At 38.3% G+C, this 7,583-nt stretch overlaps 1 pseudogene; it reads right to left on the bottom strand.

Moving 5' to 3' along the window:
• Positions 1-1,961: 1,961 nt before the first annotated feature.
• On the bottom strand, positions 1,962-3,046 carry LOC147889164 (uncharacterized; annotated as a pseudogene).
• Positions 3,047-7,583: the final 4,537 nt, after the last annotated feature.

The following is a 7,583-nucleotide window of genomic DNA, read 5'->3' as shown; positions in this document are numbered from 1 at the left end:
CACTCAACACAAGAGCTCTAAAATCACATTTGCAAGACATTGTTTTCAACAAAAGCCTACCAAGTGCATCAATACTTTGCTTGCAAGAATTGCATATCGACCCAACCAACTTACTCCATTTGACTGGATTCACATGCTTGCAAAGGACAAATGGCATTGGAATTGCAACATGCTACAAATCAAATATGCAATCGCAAAGTGAAAAATATATCCACCACAAACATTGCGAATGCTTACTAACTATATTCACAACTACAAAAAATGACAAAATTGCCATCATCAATGTATATAATTCCCCCTCAACATCAAGCACAACACTAACATCCAACATTCTCACACTTCTAAACGAAATTCAACCTGAAACCAAAACAATAATTATAGGAGACTTCAATATCAACTACCAAACAACAAACTATAAAAGAAAAGAACTCTCCACGTTCATGGCTGAGCACAAATTCACACAATTAATCCAACAACCAACAAAGACCATATAAGGAAAATTGGGAAAATCCAATGAAATTGAAACTCTCCAAATTGGTTTTGAAGGAAGAAAATGAGCTCTTTTTTGTTTAATGGAGCTTGCTTAAAACTCTCAAGTTTTGTTTCTTTTATGGTAGTGGCATGATTTTGTGGAATATTTATAATTGAATTGGACTAAAGGCTTTCATGTCCAACATATGAACTAAGGTCGATTTGGTTTGCACACACTACTCATTATCATATATCCTTTTGTGATTCGTTTCCATGTTTATGACATGCTGTATGTTCAATGTATATATGATAAGCACTTCCATTATAAAACATTGCACATGCAATTATTGCCATGTGATGATTACAATGAGTCCTAGCTTTTTAAAGCTCTAAGGAACTTTGTTAACGTAGTTCACTACAAAGTTGCTATATTTTGATTTTGCTAATCAAGATAATTAATAATAATTACTATTAATTAAGTTAATTATTATTAATTAACATAATTAATAATATTTTTTAATTAAATCCAATTTTTACGCAATTATTCCCTTAATATAAAACAAGACTAAGTTTTAATGAATGAATATAGAAAACTGGAATATAACTATTGATTCTAGTTAAAGTTCATAAAACAAGATTAAGTTTGAACAAACTAGTACAAAAATGAGGGTAAATTTAAAAATTGCTTCATAAAATAAGACCAGCTAGAAAAAAGTAGATTGCAAAGGTTGAGTATAATTAACATTCATGAAAGAAGATCATCCAATCTTTACAATTTGTCTTTGCATACCAATGTCGTTGCTCAAATTGACTTGATCTTTCACTAAATTAAATCATCCAAGAAATCATCAATAGACAAAACGTCCTTCCCACTATCGTTCACAGGAATTTGAAGATTCTCTTGTGCTTTTAAGATTGCATTCTGAGGTATTTTAACCTTACTTCCTTTATTTGAAACTTTTGTTGTGCTCCAACTCCATACTATCGAATCCACATGCTCCTAGCGGTCCTCATCCCCCATATATCACCACTCTTTGTTCCAGCAATTAGCATATCGTACCGCATTACTACATCTTCCTCTATGGATAGGACTCTAATACTGCACAAATACCTTCATATAATTAGTCCATGCCTTTTCTGTGCCCACATCTGACAATGCAACACCTAGTCAAATGGGGTATATATCGTCACTCGGCCTGATCAAAATGAAATCATTTTGTTTCACATCCACCTCTGGTTTGAATTCTTCTCTTGGCTTATTATATGCAGGGCTACAATAATGGTCCTCTAGGTCTTCCAAGCCCATAGTCTCAACATCTTCCATGTCCACTCCATCATTAACCAAGCTATCTTTCCATTAGCTCTTTGGCCAAAAGTCATGACTAAGTTTCTCATGCTGTACAGTGGGCTTCTCCATGCAAGAAATCAATGTCTCCCAATAATGAATGACAGGTGCTATCCACTTTGAGTATGAATCCCCACCTATGTTGTTACCAAGATGAGATCTCCAATATTCCACATGCTTCTTGATTCCCCAAATTGTAACATCTTTATCATTTAAGTATGTTCTTATAGGAACAGCATTGGGAATTCCTGATGGTAGCATTGCTCTACCTTTTGCATCATCTTTCCATAATTGAATACCTTCTAGTGGCTTCCATTGACCTGATTTTGGATGCATCATATATTGGAACACTGGATCACCATCATGCATGAAAAACCAAAACTGCAATGGTTTTGAATGACCCACTAATGCATCTTTTCCTTCACACAAGTATCCAAATCGTTACAAATGTTTTGAAATTAGGAACCTCTTGAATTACAAATGGGGATGGATGAGAGGTTTGGCATTCATTGAAAGATCGCATCAGATGAGGAAATGTGAAAGTATAACTCGTTCTTAGTTTCTCCGAGAATCTACTAAACAATGCATCGATGTCCTCATGTTTATGTCTCACCATCAAGAACCCCAGTTGGATCATTTGAAAGACTCCACATGCAACAAGCAAGGATAAAAATGCAAACAAGTATCTATTTTTATTCTCAGAACCACAATTGTCTACCTGTAAGAGTAGTACTCGTGGAAGTTCTTGTACCTTTTGCTAGATGAAGTTATCCTTGAACTTGTTGTAGCCTAAACGTCATATTTATTTAGTTCTCTTGTTGAAAGTCCTTCTTCATGCATGTGGCAGTCTAATGCATCTCTAAACATCAATGCAGAGAATAAATCTTGATTTCTGCTACTGTGCTTGTTTGAAAGATCACCATACATGTGCTTGTCTAACCTCTCAAGGTTTTGCAAACAGAGTGACAATGAACTAATAGTGAAATTAGGGTCATTCTTCCAATATTGTAAAGAGAAGTTTCCATATGCCAATTGTCCTTGTCCATGAGTGAGCATCCCGGTTAAGGCTACAGGAAGTTGCATGATACGATTCAATGATTTTGGTATAGGTTGTAGCCTTGGTATGCAAGTCTTCATTTGATCCATCTTGTCGTGAATGATGCAAAGATTCTGCTTTGGGTCCAACTTTGAAGACAACCTCCATGCATAATATAGGCTTCTGCAAGACATTTGCTATGCAAACTATGTGCTCGTCTCTTTAGTAACAACCGTTCTATCTCACTTTCTATCTTTGTTCTTTCTAGCTTCATTTTAAGTTCAGAGCAAGTGTTGCACTTGGAGAATGTGCTTTTCTTTGATAGACTAACTTGTTTGAATATAGTTCTCCATAATCTACTGAATGTTGACCTTGACAAAGACTTGTACTTTAGCCTATCCATTGTTTTGTTGACTTATCACCAAATATCCACTTGCTTGTATATGGATGGGATGACCATTAGTGTCTCATGTTCCCTTGTCATCATTGTACAACTTTTATGGGGCATTTTATCTGCATTATACTCAACAAACAATTGAATCACAGCTTTCCCAACCTCCACATGCCTCATTCTATTTCGTATTTTCTCCTTATTTCCATGCATAGCATTTCGCACTCCAAGATCATATTGATTCTTATACCTATAGAAGGTTGTCTTTGGAATTCCTTGTATTGTGTACCAAGCCTTGCAACAAACATTCATGTTTCCTATGAAGAATGTTAATCCACTTGTATGGCTCTCAACCCTCTTGGATGTTTGTAGGTTGTTGTAAATGTGATTCACACGATCAGTAAAACATTCACCCCAGTATTCTTGTTGCACATTCAAAACCATTTCTCGATCAGCAACTTGACAACAATGTCCTTTATAACAATCAATAGTTGCAACCCTCTGGATAGCCCTGGGGGTAGTCTTCATGGCCAATCGTGTTTCACTTTCATTCTTTTCCTTCTTTTTCCTATTTATCATCTTATATGGACGTTTCCTTTTGAGATGTTTGATGTTTGCCCCATGTAAGTCATCAGTAGAAAGGAAAAACTGTGCAATATTGTCCTCATTTTCAGAATTTTCTCTTAGCAACAACCTACTCCCATCCTCGAATGTAAGTTGTTCAATTGGCCATTTTAGCAACTTCACTTGAAGACCATCCTCTATAGACTAATTACTAGCACCATCTTGCATAATCACTTGATAAGTGGCTATCCCCAGGTGATCATCCGCTAACTCTTTAGAATCAATTGCTTCATATGGATGCACAAGAAGTATGTGACCCTCCCCTAACTTTGTTTCCAAATGTTGTGACCATAAGAATACTTTTCTCCCCACCCAGTCATCTCTACTTTCCATTTGTCCTTCCTCTGGTATCATGTTACAAGCCTATCCGTGCATAGGTTCTTAAACAGGAAAAATGATAAAAACGTCAATCATTGAAGCTAACTACTTGCGATAAGAAATAGTTTATACATAATCTAATCCTTTATTATGAGAGTATGTGCATCCCCACAAACCTGAATGTTGTGTCACAACATTTGGTATATGTGCACTAGTACTAGCCCGAGGTTGCCTCTGATAAGGTTGTATTGCATTAGAGTGCCAACGCACAATACTACCAAGTGGCTCTTTGACATAAGATGCACCCATGTTAGGGTATGGAAGCTCAACATCAAAAGTTGTATAGCAAACATCAATAGAAACTGATATCACCCTGGTTAGAAGTGGAAAGAACCATTTGCATCAACTGAAATAATGTTCCCCTTTGCTACCTTCAATCCATCCTTTAGTAGAAAAAATTTGCATTTTGGCTCATATTGTGCCATGCCTATACTTGACAATACCCAAATTCAGATAACGATTACTTTTTAAAACTCTCTCTCTCTCTCTCTCTCTCTCTCTCTCTCTCTCTCTCTCTCTCGTGCTTGCATACACCCTGCAAATTGCCTAACTCTTTAAAATCAATTGCTTCATATGGAATGCACAAGAAGTATGTGACCCTCCCTTAACTTTGTTTCCCAATGATGTGACCATAACAATCCCACCCACTCATCTCTACTTTGCATATGCCCTTCCTCTAGTATCGTGTTACAAGAATGTCCTTGCATAGGCCCTTAAACAAGTTCTTAGACACACATACACACACACATGTTCTTAGACACACCCACACAAACTTGCTTGATGTCTTGGAGTCAATTTTAGAAGTAGTGCATTGAACACAATTGTCATGCTTTGCAAATCGACCTTTGGTCTATTTTGTGTTTACTCACGCACACACTGATAGACTTAGAGTATATTTTGAGTTTCCAAATCGACCTTAGGTCAATGTGCACTTCATGGATATTGGTGATCACACACACACACACACACACGCGCACGCATGCACGCACGCACGCACGCACGCATGCACGCACACGTTCCTGGACATTACACAAAAAAGTAAACACATTGAGAAATGATGGGTGCAAAGGGTGTTGTACATAATGACTAGGCTTTACAAAATGACCCAAGGTCGATTTGCAATTTTTCGTCCCATTGTTGTCAATTTGAGAAGTAGGATGTTGAGCACAATTGTCATGCTTTTGGGAATATATCTTGATGTTTACTCATGCACACACTAACACATTCACAAATTGAACATGGTTGGTTTGTACTTCATGGATCTTGGTGATCACTCATACACACAAACAAGTTCTTTGACATTACAGAGACACTCTAAGACACAAACACACACTAGAAATCAACCTTTGGTGGAGTTGAGAAATGATAGCATAAGGTGTTGAACACAATGGCTAGGATTTACGAATCGACCTAAGGTCCATTTGATGATCACACTATCTCTCTCTCTCTCTCTCTCTCTCTCTCACACACACACACACACACACACACACATACACACACAACACTCTCTCTCTCTCACACAAAGCTGTATTCCAAATCGACCTTGGGTCCATTTGAGAAGTGCCATTATTGTCATTACCACATCCTTCTCGATCTAAAATTGACCCAAGGTTGATTTGCAATCCTTGTCTATGTGTGTGTCTATGTCAGTGTGTGGGGCCTATGTGACTTCCCCAATGCTCTTCACATCATTGGAAAGCCCTAGATCACATGGTTAAAGTTTTGAAATCCACCCAAGGTCGATTGGGAGTCTTTGGTCCCATTATTGTCTTCACCACATATTCTCAATTTTGAATGTGTGTGTACGCTCATGCAAATGATGTGTGCAAGCCATCATTGTCATCATCACATCCATTGTGCTATAAAATCAACCTAAGATTCAATTTTATTCAGTGGAATGTGTGTGCTTGTGTGTGTCTATGTTGGGGTGTGGGGTTGTGTGCCTTCCTTAGATCACTTCCATCATTTCAAAACATAAAAAAACCATTGCACATTGACCCTGGGTAAATTTGAGCAAGTGGATTTGATGAACGTGTAATTCAAAGCCTAAATTAAAACAATTTAAATTTTCAAAAAAGGAAGCATGCAACCTAAAAATTCAAAAGTGCTAAATTACAAAGGGTCAAAGGTGGACTAAGATGTATTGAAACCTAATTTTTCATTAAATTTTATGGGGGTAAATTTTAAATGGGGGAGATCAAATTTAAGGGGACTCGAGCTCGAAATTAAATTTTTAGTAGGGGGTGGGAGCATGAAATGAAAGGGGGTCCAAGGGGGGGAGGCAGGGAAAAGTTGTGGGAGAGGGAAATGAAAGGGGGTCCAAGGGAGGGAGGGAAAAGGGGTGGGAGAGTGAAATGAAAGGGGTCCAAGGGGGAGGGAGGGAAAAGGGGATCTAAATTTAAAACTACCTTACTCCCTAGACCTAATCGACCTCCTCCCTCTTGGCCGTCATCCTCCTCCCTCCTCTCTCGGCCGCCATCACTCCTGTCCTCCCTCCTTGCTTTACTCTCTCCCTCCCTCCTTGCCCCTTGCTCCCTCCCTCCTTGCTTTACTCAAACTCCCTCCTTGCTCGACTTCCTCGGTCTCCCACATAGAGAACTCCCCGTCTCCCATGCAGAGAACTCTGTCGGGTGCAGATGACTACTAGAAAGGAGACAACACACACACAGTAGACGACACACACAAATGACACACAAATGACACACATAGATGACACACAAACAACACATGATAGATGACACACAATAGATGACACACAGGTAGAACATGACACATAGACGACTTCTAGGCACATAGACGATGACACACAAGCACACAGACAACACACACATGACTACTAGGCATAGATTTGTGAAGCGGAAGCACGATACTAGCACACAAATCTGCGACTCATGAAGCCTCTATAGATGATGTAGATGGAATATTGGAGATCCCTATTTTGTGGATCTATTTTCTACACAAAAACATAGATTGAAAGAAGAAGCATCGTGACCTTGATCTACAACTCGATGAGCATGAGACAGACGAGAACATATGCTTACAACAGTCCTTCCTTCTCTATTTTTTTTTCAGATTCCAAAGGAAAGCTCAAAACAAAAAGGATCACTTGATGTCTCCTCATACGAACTTCCTTCTTTCAAATTCCCTCCGTTCACTTCATGATCTCTCTCTGTGAATCTTGTCTTCTTTCATGATCTCTCCATTGGCTTCATATTCTCTCCCCATGCATCAGTCCATGAAAAGATAAAGTTTTCTATCACTAAACTTTTATTGCACCACCTTTTAACAAGTGTGGGTTTTTCCAAGATGTATAGCAAAGAAAGGGTTTGCAAGCTTAC

Source organism: Dipteris shenzhenensis, chromosome 20 (genome assembly GCF_047967505.1).
Source record: "Dipteris shenzhenensis isolate YYH24624 ecotype China chromosome 20, Dip_SZ_1.0, whole genome shotgun sequence".
In the NCBI taxonomy this organism is placed as follows: Eukaryota; Viridiplantae; Streptophyta; class Polypodiopsida; order Gleicheniales; family Dipteridaceae; genus Dipteris; species Dipteris shenzhenensis.
The sequence above is the reverse complement of the archived record's forward strand: the minus strand, read 5'-3'. Positions and strand labels throughout refer to the sequence as shown.